Here is an 11,588-nt window from a genome sequence, read left to right as displayed (position 1 = left end):
ACGTACACGAGAAACGCCGGCCGCATACCGACACGTGCGCGCACACGCGCACTTTTTCTCCTCTCCTCGTGCTCTCGCAATGTGTACGAGCATCTCTCTCTCTCTCTCTCTCTCTCTCTCTCTCGTACCTCGTTCGCGTCTGTCAAGAGACAGAGAGCGGAGGAGTAGTGTAGCAGCGGCAGCAGTGGTAATAGTAGTGGTGGTAGTAGTAGAGTGGTGGTGGTAGTAGTAGTAGTAGTTTGCTGCTGTCCCTGTGTATGACGGTGGTCGCTAGGTCGTGGATTTCCCCCTGTCCCCTCTCTCGCGCCTCTTTCCCACTCTTCGTTCTTCCTCGTTCTCTCTCAGTCCCGCACTCTCCGTATGCGCGCTCAGACGACGCGCTCGACACGCGCTCGACTCTCGCATACCGATACACGCGCGGCACCCACACACGCCCTCGTGCGCCCGCTATATACATATATCTGTCCGCGCGCGTCTCTATCTCGCTCCCGTCCCGCGCCCTCTCTCCGTCTCGACCGGAAGGTGCCAGTTTCTCGTCGACGATCGTCTGGTGCACAACGTTCGCTCGCGTCGTCGCTCAGCGCGCAACGTCGCATCGCTTCGCTTCGCTTCGTTTCTCGCGTCGCCCTGCGTCGCGCGCCCGCGCGTGTGTCTCCCACACGCGTCTCTCTCTCTCTCTCTCTCTCTCTCTCTCTCTCTTTCTTTCTATCAATATTCGCGCGTCGCCTCGATCTCTCACGGCCATCCGACGTACGACGTCTCGCGCGGCGGCGTCGTCGACGTGTGACGTTCGGTCCACGCGAGTGCGTCGCGTGCGCGCGCGCGCGCGCGCGCTCGTGATTCGTTGCACGCGCGCGTGAGAGCTTCCGTCAGTGAGAGTCTATCCAGTGTGTGTGTGTACGTGTGTGTGCGTGTGGGTACGCGCGCTACGCGAGAAGAGCGAGAGAAAGAGAGAGAGAGAGAGAGAGAGATACAATCGCGTTGGCTCGCGCGAAACAGTGCTGGTGCATCTCGTCGGAGCGCGCCGATCCGCGTTGGTTCCGCGTCTACTTTTGCTCGCAATTACCGCTTGCGTCATCGTCGCCGTCGCCGTTATATCCTCCTCAAAGTGTCCAATCTCACGCGCAGTGGCCGCGCTGTACACAGTGTTCTCGCCGGCGCGAGAGTTCCCCGCGAGTTCCATCCCGCCGCTCTCTCCTCTCTCCTTTCCTCTTCTCTCCGACGAGAGGAAAGAAAGAGAGAGGGAAAGAAAGAGAGAGAGAGAGAGAGAGAGGGAGGTCGAGTTTGTTGCGCGTACACAGCGACGAGCAGGAGCGCGCGTTTCTGGGATTAGCCGCTCCCCTCGTTCCTCCTCATTTCCTCCACGAGACGCGCCGTGAGTGCGCCGTGCGAATACGGGAACTCGGCGAGAGAATGAGAGTGCCTTCCAGCGAGCGGCCGTTCCTGGCGAGTGTTTTGTGCGATTATTCCGGTGATCGCGGTGATAACCCGCCATCGAGATTACTTTCGATCAGCGCGACGACAGCAGGCGTCGTTCGTTCCTCGTGAACGCACAGTAAGTCTCCCCCTTTTTTCCACCGCGCGCGCGCGCTCGCGCGAGCGAGCGAGAGAGAGAGAGTTGGCTCTCCGGCTGGCTATAAGCCTAGCTTTAGCCAGCCAGCCAGCCAGCTCGCTCGCTCGCTCTCGCGACGCGGCGGTTTTATTGCGAAATGACGCGTAATCGCAGCGAGCATTGCGCGGGACTTTATCGCGGTGCGTCGTTCGCTCGGTCGCATCGCTTCGAAGAGTAACGCGACGCTTGGTATCTTCCTTCGCGAGATCGCGGGGAGCGTTGACTGATGCGGTAATAATACGGCCGACGAGTAATCGAAGAATTGTCTCCGCGAGACAGAGAGAGAGAGAGAGAGAGAGAGAGAGAGAGAGAGAGAGAGAGAGAGAGAGAGAGAGAGAGAGACGCTTGGTATCGGAAAGACTTGGTTGAGAAAGAATTTCGCCGATGAGCAGCGAACGCTTCTCGTCGATGGCGGCGCGAGAGCGCTCGGATTTCGAGCGCTCATCAAAAACGCCGCACGGCCTCGCCGATCGGTTGGTTTGGCATTAATCGCCGAATCGAATGACGCGCGATCGGCGTAGAGTTGCGCGGCAGAAGAGCTGGACGTGACGTGCCGCGCCGGTGCATCGGAGGAACTGCTGCATCGCTCGCGGACGGAGAGTGCCGCTCCGATTAAATTTAGCTATTCGTAATGCGTTATCGCGCGGAGGCACTCGTCGCGCATTATCGCCGGAGCTTTTCTCCGTTCTCCTCGCGCGCGATCACCTCTATTATATATATATTATATATAAATATATATATATATATATATATATATATATATAATGTAACGGTCCGGCTCGTGAAATTATCACTGTGCCGTGCTGTGTGCGGCTATCACCAAGTATTATCTCTCACGACAGTGTGCGAGCGTGAAACGCGGCTGATACGCGCGAAGCCGTCGTTCGCACGTGTTGAACATTGTCTCGAGAGATGATCGATCCGGCTTGAAAAGTCAGGGTCGACCGCCGCCGCGATATTCGCGCTTTCATTCGAACGATGAGAGAGAGAGAGAGAGAGAGAGAGAGAGAGAGAGAGAGAGAGAGAGAGAGAGAGGGAGGGAGGGAGGGAGGGAGGGAGATAGAGAGAGAGAGACCCGCGATCGGTCGATAACCAAACGTGGATGCCCATCGCGGCGCGCGCGACGAGACGCGCGACTTTGCACCTTCGCGACCTGACGACTTCTTGGTCTCGCCGTGGCGGAAAACACCCGTGTTCTTTCTGCCTGTCTGTCTCTCTCTCTCTCTCTCTCTCTCTCTCTTTTACCGTGTCTCGTTTGCGAAATTACGCAACCGTTTTCGCGATAATTGCTCGCCTGTGTAAGCAGCGCGCGCGATTCTCATTTACGCCGTCGTCGACCAAGTCGTTGGAGCATTAGAGAGAGTTGTAGCACTTCGCTATGCCGTAGATATCGGCCTTGAATATTTGTATTTCAGTATCGCAGTGTAAATATCTATCCGTTATCTATCTGGGAACGAGACGCACAAGTTTGACGACAGCGGCAGAGGGGAGGAGGGCAGGCGACAAATTTCGGGCGGCTCACGCCCGTGTGGGAAATATGTATTAGTCTCGCTCCGCTCTCGGAATCCTCGTTGTTTCCGCCGCGCATTCGTTCCGCTCGTTTGAAACACGGCTTCTCGTTTGCGCTCCGCGATATCGCGCAAAAAGTCGCTCTCGCGAGCGGCTACGCGCGTCGGTGCATGCTCGGTCGATGCTTGTAGCTGTCATCGCGTAATTCGTACGACGGGAACGGAGTCCCCGAAGTTAGCGGCGCTTCGAACAACGCGCTCGCCCCAATCCTGTTGTGACTCATCTTTAAGGACCTGCCAGAGAGAGACCCTGTGTGAATCACGTCGCCGCCGCGGTGCGCTCGCCGCTCCGCTGGGAATTCCGTGAACGCGGCGCGGCCAAGCGATGGGAAACAATGTTTCGTCGGCGTAATCGTTATCGGGCGATAACGGGCGCCGTCGCGCTTCGGAAGAAATAGCCGAGTCCGGGCTTGATTTTGAGCGTGTTTGCTCCCTCATTTCTCGTCGCTTTCGATTTTCTTATTCGAAGGATGCCGACAATTTCTGTCAGTGCTGCGTTTTAGGATAATATTTAGCCGTCAGGCCCCTCAGGTCTTCGCGTGACGCGTCCGCTCGCAAAGCGGGAACCGCGATGAATTTGTAGATCGGCGAGAGAGTAGAACGCGCGAATCTCCCTGTTTCGTTTCCTCTCTCGTTGTGAAACGAGAAGCTTCGGCTTGCTCGCGCTTACTTACGAACTCGCCGTTCTCCATCCTCCTCCAGCGCGCTCCTTCATTTCGTCTCGTTAGCGAATCAGGTAGACGGGATGAAGCTCATCGGCGATTTTAATTAACGAGAAACGCGCCTCGCGAGTCAGTTTATAAATCCAACCCTTTATAACCGACATTTGTAGTGCATTGTGTCTCGAAGTGGTCGGAATGCGGACGTTCGTCGAGGATCTCTCGCAAGAGGAAAAACCGCGTCCTGTACGCTCGCAGGTCATTTGACAAACTTATACCTGCACTCTGCCGATCGGGCTGTAATTTTACGGTTGTTACGGGAAACTCTTTTGTTTTTCCAAGGATAAAGCCGTTCGTCTTCTTTTTCCTCTTTTTTGTTTTTTTTTTCTTTTGTTAACGGGAGCGACGGAAAATAGCCTTCGGCGGAAACATAATAAAGGTGGGTAGAAAGTGACCGGTGTGTCAAGTACAAGCACCGGACGAATAAAGGGTTGAGGGAAAAGCCGGCTAAGAGACCGAGGACGGTCACGTCGTAAGCCGAGAAAGTTGCATCGCTTTGAAGGAAACAGCGGGATCTTTGAGCGCGCCGCGAGAAAAGAAAATGGTTCGACCTTTTACTTGTTTCCTCTCTCGCTCGAACAATTGTCTTCGAGAACAGACCTCCGGAGAAACCATCTTCGCCGTTAACGGGACCGGGAGGTTAATCAAGGGAAAGCTAGAAAAAACAGTGCTGTCCGTCCTCGGCGAAAATGCGATAGCGAACAGATGGCCGCATGTTAAGTGGCTCAGAACGAGTAAGGAATGAGTGAAGAAGGGATCGCATGACGGCAGGGGACGGGGACGTCGTAAACCGGAAAATCGCGTCGCTTTAAAGGAAATAACGGGAACTTTGGGCGTCGCTTTGTGCCACGCGTCGCAAGAAGCAGAAAAACGTCGCAGCTCGTTCTGCGCGACGTTTTACGGTCGATCCATCTCTGTCCATAAAATAAATCTCGTTATTTTACGAACCGGCCGCGAGCGTACACGTTCGCGTCCTGAATTCTCTCTCTCTCTCTCTCTCTCCCTCTCCCTCTCTCACTCGACTTTATCGTTGTCCAAGAACGATGAATCTTATCCCCGTTTCGGCCGCGTTTTTCTTGAGAAACAGCAGGTGAAGGAGGGAGGGAGCGTTCTCCGATGAAACGCGAGGTCGAGGACTTACACGTGCGTGCGTGCGTGCGTGTGTGTGTGTGTGTGTGTGTGTGTGTGTGTGTATCAAGAGAGAAAGAGAGAAATAAAACACACACGGGACGGGAGATACTTGCAAAGGGTTCCCCGAACTTTATCGGCCAGCTTTCGGTAGATTTTCATTTGCACGGCGAATTTTCCGAATCCAGTTTCCCCTCGGTCAGAATTTCCCGTGGGTCGGTCGCTCGCTGTTTTTCTCACGTGCTTGCCAAATAATTAAATATTTTGGCAAATAAACTCCAAATTAAATTTCCGCTGAGCTTCGTAAATTCGAGGTCGGAATGGGTCGGCGGGCTTATACACATATCGTCCAACATCGTAATTAGAAATGAAATATTAAGAGCGCAAATGCTTATCTTCGTTTCCGGTACGCCGGTACCTGTTGTTGTAGTACCGTTATATCGACGAATTATAGATCGAATTCTTTCTCCTCCCTCCCCTTCCCCCCCCCTCTCTCTCTCTCTCTCTCTCTCTCGAGTTCGTCTCACTTTTCGGATATCTGAATTTTAATCTCGCCGGGATTTCGCCGCGCCTGAAATTTTTTTGTAAAAAGCGGGGGACACCATTCAGTCAACAAAATTTTACAATCTATCGTTCCGAAGGTCTTCGTCTCGATTGTATTATCCGAGTCCTTCCTCACGCGCGATTCCCACCCTCCCCTGCCCCTCCGTCGTTCACGTCGCGCGCGTTACTCTGTCCGGCGCTGCATACGACGCAATCTCATTAGCCATCTTTTATTTCTCATAAATAATAACGCGCGGTCTCGCTGGAAATGTTCGATGCAGACACTTGCTGCTTCTCGTTGTTTTTCTCAGCGCGGTTACTTTTAGATGCGCCGATAGTCGCTAATTAATTATGCCTGGCTGAGCGGGATACTGACGTCACTTACCTCTACCAGCGTCATTTTTCTTGAGGCTCATGGCGTAGCGGTACGTTACCTGGCGCACTTCGCTAATAACCGGCTCAGAAATTGATATAAATAATATCTACGGAACAACGTTCGCTCGATGAAAAAGGAAATGACGTGCGTGTGCGCATTCGTTTTTTTTTTTTTCTTTTCATACGTCACATGATATTTCCTGGTATATGAATCGATATTAAATTCCAATCGTTTTTGATGATTTGGAAATGATCTTGAACGCGTCAATCTCACGTGTTTATTTTTATCTTAAAGATATTTGTTTCAGACAATTGACACGGTTGATTCAAGCTATCGGAAGAACCTTCGACAGCGTTTTTATTCTCGGAAGATTTGTGTCAGAGATTTGTTCCTTTCTTTTTTTTTTCTTTTTCTTTCAAACGTTCCCGTTGAATTAAATGATCGATGGGGTAGACTCGACAGAGTCTGCAGCGCGTTTTCCTCTTGGTCGAAAGAAGCGGGCCGAAATGATAATAAACACGTTCCTCGCTGGCTCCTTCTCCTCTTGTTCGCAGTCGCGTGTCATCGCTAACTTTGCGTTACATAAGCGGGAAGAGGAGAGGGAGTGGTAGAGAAGTGGAAGAGAGAGAGAGAGAAAGAGGGGGGGGGGAGAGAGGTCCAATGTTAACGTCGAGGAGTCGCGGTTGCCTTTTAAAAATGGCCGCCGCGAGACACATCGACTCTCGTTGTCGAAAACATCGGGCCGATGTGCCGCGATTATTGCGTGTTGTGCCGTGTGCGTGTATGTATGTGTGCGGAATGCGACTTAACAAACAGAACCCGAAGCCAAACGTCAAGACACGGTAGACACGTGTATATTTAATTTAATTCAGCGCGTGCGTTTACGCATCTCCGTGTAATTAATTCAATCCGATTTAATGAATTCGGAGAACGTCAGGGGGATTAGAAGCGGCAACTGTTGTTGCATCTCCCGTCGCGAGTAGCGAAAAATAAAATATTAACACAAGGGTCGAAATCGTAATTAACATTTTTTTAATTACAATTCGCGAAACAACTCTCTCTCTCCCTCTCCCTCTCTCTCTCTCCCTCTCTCTCTCTCTCTCTCTTTGAGCGTTTGCGTGTGAAAATTAGCAATTATGAATGGACGGGAGGAGACTCGCACGAGAGGGGATTGAGAGCGATGAATCTGTCCTTGAACGAAACAGACGTACAATGTACTAATTTCGAAAGGGACTTACTAAACCGACGAGCGGCGGTAAGGAAACTGGAAGCGATGGAAGCTTTCGGCCGAGCGCTTTTCAAACTCGCAGGTATATCTCTCACTCGTTTCTCTGACGTTTCAAATACGCTGATGATTTATGAGCGTGGTGTTCGGGTCTCTCCTGAGTTATCTTCCGAAAGTGCAGTCCGCTTTTCTGTCCCGAGCTCCTAAATTACTTGACGCTTTAGGCGCATAATGGACTGTGGAGTTGATACATTTTTATTGACTACGGAGACACGCTATTGTCTGGCGCGTGGAAAATTCGAGTTTCGACGGTGCGTTTTTCGACGACCAATAATAGAACTCCGGAGAAATGCCTCAGAACTGTCGTGAAGGCAGCGAAGAATGTCGTTAATGACCGTCAGGTAAGCGGCGGAGGACTTTCAAGCAGTTTGTTTCCGCAGGCAAGTTTGTTGCGCGCAGAATATCACCGCGAAAAAGTTAGCTTCGCGTAACCGGGGAGAGGGAGGGGGGATCGTAGTGACTTCGCGATGGAATTCTTGCAAACGGAATTTCTCTGTTCTTGTTTTTGTTTTCGTTGTCTTCTTCTTCTTCTTCTTCTTTCTTCTTTTTCACGCGTCGTAACTTGCGCGAAGTCGTCGATGCTGAGTCTCGCATCGAGAATCGATTTCTTTTCTCGCCGCGACTGCTCGGACGACTATAATTTTTTGTCGTCCGAATTTGCGTCTTCGCGCGTTTAAAGCCGGGAAATGAATTTTTATCTCGCCATCTCGCGCTCTCGGGACGCGCTTCTCGAGTCGGCGGTAAACATTTTTTTACGCATTTTATCCGCAAACTCAGATCTCTTTTTGCGTGTCGGCCGACGATGGGGGCCGGCCGTTACGTAACGATCCTGTCGGCGGTGAATAAGCCGTATAACTGGACGTACGGACTTTAATTTCGCCGAGGTGATACGGCCGTAGCTAAACGCGCTCTTTGGCGCGCCGCCGCCACTGGATGCATTCAATGCCAACCGGCAGGGAAGAAAATCGAAATCCCGTGCCGTTAAAAGAACCACTGTCCATGAACTCCGTGGCCGAAATTTCGACGTCGTGCGGCCGCGCCGCCGCGCCGGCACCGTGGGACACAATCCTAAGCCGGGCTGCGATAATGATCTTTTCATGTCGACTTTTTCGGTCGAGCCTGCGAGCGTTTTGTCGGACGGGCGAAATTTTTTAGCGTTACATTTCCCGCGGCTTACGATCGCGTTCTATGTATATATATAATATTACCGTTCTACTTCTCGTTTCATCACTCCACCGCTCCAACCTAGCCCATTTTACACACAACTGTGTATGTGTCTGTGTGTGTGTGTGTGTGTACGCGCGCGCGTGTGAAAAAAGATCGCGCGGAGCGAAACTTCATTTTCCGAATTTCCGGAATAATATCCTTATGAATAATGGAACTCGGAGCGGTAGCGGGAAAAGTCTGGACGGTCCCAATCGCGGTCGTTTACCGTGCTTTTATTGTTATCGCGCCAGTCGTGGCGCACGCACGCACGCACGCGAGTCGCGGGAACTCTTTGGATTATTTCCGTCTGCGAAGCGGGACGCTCGATTGCGGCCGATCTTTGCATTAAGCGAGTGCAATTGGCTTCTTGCGAAAATCCGTATATCCGAGCGAGTGCCGGGACTGGTTCCCAGGAGATTCCGAGTGTTCGCGAAACGCGCCTCTCTCTCTCTCTCTCTCTCTCTCTCATTCACTCACTCACTCACTCACTCACTCACTCACTCACTCTCACTCACTCACGAGGTCGCCTCTAATGCCAGACGAACGCCGAACCGCTGTACCGGCGCGCTCTCTCCATCTCGCGACGAGCGGGGCTCAAATCGCCTGAATAAGTAACATTCAAGGAGATTAGCGACACTGCGAAACACACTCGGGCGCCGCTTTCGAAGGTCGCGCTCGCGCCGCGGCGCGTCTTGCCGCGGCGTGCGAAACGATGTCAGTGTGTCAGTGTCAATGGAGCCGAGTCATCATCGGGACCGGCGATTGTGATTCAACGGGGAAGATGATTTCGCTAATCCGCCGACTAATATCGACAGCCGTCGTCGCCGTTCCGCGCGGGAACGCGCGTTACGGTGCGAGCGGAGAAGCGAGAGCGACAATCTGTATCCCCGACACGTGTGTAATATCCACGTCGTTACGAGATTGAATTCATTTCCGATGCCGCGAGACTCGCGTCATCCCGGCGCGCGCTACCCACGAGGAGAGCGAGGAGGGCGTCCTCAGTCGGTTGAGGTTCAGGTTATTTCGGGTCTCCACCGTGACCTTAATATCCCGCGGGTACACGTGTCGTAAAGATCGCTCGCTTCTACATAGAGAGTTATCTTGGGTGCTCGTTAAAAAGGGACTCTCTCGTCGCGCTCTCTTTTATCAGGGAACAGGTTGGGGTCGAAAATACGCGCTGGACGCACCCCGCGCGCGCGCACCGGCTATTCGATAATATCTCGATTTGCGGCGATATTTTCGAGCGTTTACGTCGCGCGGTCGCGGTCGAGGGGAGCAGAGAGAAAGCGAGAGAGAGAGAGAGAGAGAGAGAGGCGTATCGAGAACCCGGCCACGTCGCCGCGTGTAAACACGCTCGCTGGATATAGCGCGGTAACGGCGATCATTCCATTTCCTCCGTGAAATGACAATCGCGCTCGAAACGCATCCTCACTCTTTGCCGCTCCGCATACAGACGTGACGTCGCTTATCGCGACGCGAGGTGCACCTCAACGACGCAATCGCCCAGGTAAAGCCGGGCGATCTCGGGCGTTGTTGCCTCGCCTCGCCTCGCCTCGCCTCGCCTCGCCGCGCGATACCCGCCGAAATTGAGGCCGCGTCGCACGGGGCAGTTCCTTTATTGACTTGAAGATTCCCACGTCTCTTTGTACGCTCGGAACGAAGCGGAGACTTTGCGATCTGTTTGTCTCTCCCGCGCGTACACGCGCGAACGCGGTCTCGCGAAAATTCCCGCTCTCTTCGTGAGACTTCTCACTTGATGGTCTCATCGGTCGTGTTTGCCGCGACGTTTGCTTGACGAAGAATCCGCGGATAAAAGACGAGCCGCTGCGCGTCTCGCGGACACCTATCGCGCTTTTCATGATACAACGATCACGATCACGACGGGAGGCTAATGTCGGCGAGGGTCGACGGCGGCGGAAAGAAGAACAAGGGAAATTGCGGGAAAAATGGGCTAGGCAGAGCGAAAGAGAGAGAGAGAGAGAGAGAGAGGGAGGGAGAGGGGGAGGAAGACGCTAGAAGGCGCGCGAGAAGAGGCCGTCGAATCGTCGGGAATTCGCGAGCGCGCAATCCGCCGTTTAGCCTTCGCCGAGCTGAAAATAAACGCGACAACTCACTCGCGCTCGTTTCTCCCGCCTGCTTCCCACTCTTGAGATTCGCGCATGTCGTCGTCGTCGTCGTCGTCGTCGTCGTCACCGACGCCGTCGTTCCTCGTTGGCTTCTCTGCCATCTCCTTGGACGCGAGTCGCGTTATAATATTGCGCCTAGCGTCGGCGGCGTGTTGCCGTTCGGGGGATTCACTCGCGTCGAATTTCTCGCGCGGAACTTCGCTCTTATTTGCATTTACCTATCCGTGAAATTTTACACGATACCGAGGGGTCGATAAAACGTCGATAAGACGTCGTCGTGCCGGGTATTGCGAGACTTTAAAAGTCTCGTGCCAGCTGGTGTTGCGTGCGCTCGAGAATGAAATCAGAGGAATGAGCGTTGAATGAGATTCTTTAATTTGGCAACTGCTAATCGAGCTATTTTGAGCTAACAGTTACAATTCGTCACTCAATTGGAATCAGTCCGTTATTTATTCCCAACAAGATCACGCTCAGCCGAGGGGATTATTCGACTCTCTGCTGATTCCCCGATAAATTAAATTGCAAAACACGCGTACGCGTCTCTCTCTCTCTCTCTCTCTTTCTTTCTCTCTGCCCCCCCCCCCGCCCCCTCCCCTGTTCCTCTCCTTCGCGCATCCGCTATTTTAACTGAGAGCAACAAGACGCTAGACGAAGTTTCTTGACGCGCGACATACTCGCGGGGTTTAAAATGGACGTCGCCGGTCCCGGAGCGCTCGCGTTAACCGGAACGTTCCTCTCTCCCTCTCTTTAGCGCTCGCCGAGTGGTTAACGAAACCCGCGTCGAATTTGCCACATGCGTGTGCGTGCGTGCGTGCGTACGTGCGGGCTCTCACGCGTGCCCGCTCGCACGGGCGAGCGCGCGGCTCTTTAGAGCGTACGACGACGGCGGGGCTGGAACACCGTAAGCGCGTGTACTCGAGAGACAGAGAGAGAGAGAGAGAGAGAGAGAGAGAGAGAGAGAGAGAGAGAGAAGAGAGAGAGAGAGAGAGAGAGAGAGAGAGAGACGCGACAGCTCTTTATTACTT

The 11,588-nt window shown here is 53.1% G+C and overlaps 1 protein-coding gene across 5 annotated transcripts in view; it reads left to right on the top strand.

Moving 5' to 3' along the window:
* Window positions 1-11,588, top strand: part of lilli (AF4/FMR2 family member lilliputian) — a 232,719-nt gene that overhangs the window by 80,754 nt on the left and 140,377 nt on the right. Inside the window, exon 1 of one of the 5 annotated variants that reach the window (XM_011140200.2) lies at window positions 252-1,555. The exons of the other annotated variants lie outside the window; for them this stretch is intronic. The gene's annotated coding sequence lies outside the window, so the exon portion shown is untranslated. Of the gene's footprint in view, window positions 1-251; window positions 1,556-11,588 lie in introns of those variants that run through there. 5 annotated transcript variants of the gene reach the window in all.

This window comes from Harpegnathos saltator, unplaced genomic scaffold (genome assembly GCF_003227715.2).
Source record: "Harpegnathos saltator strain DR-91 unplaced genomic scaffold, Hsal_v8.6 scaffold61, whole genome shotgun sequence".
NCBI lineage: Eukaryota > Metazoa > Arthropoda > Insecta > Hymenoptera > Formicidae > Harpegnathos > Harpegnathos saltator.
The sequence above is the reverse complement of the archived record's forward strand: the minus strand, read 5'-3'. Positions and strand labels throughout refer to the sequence as shown.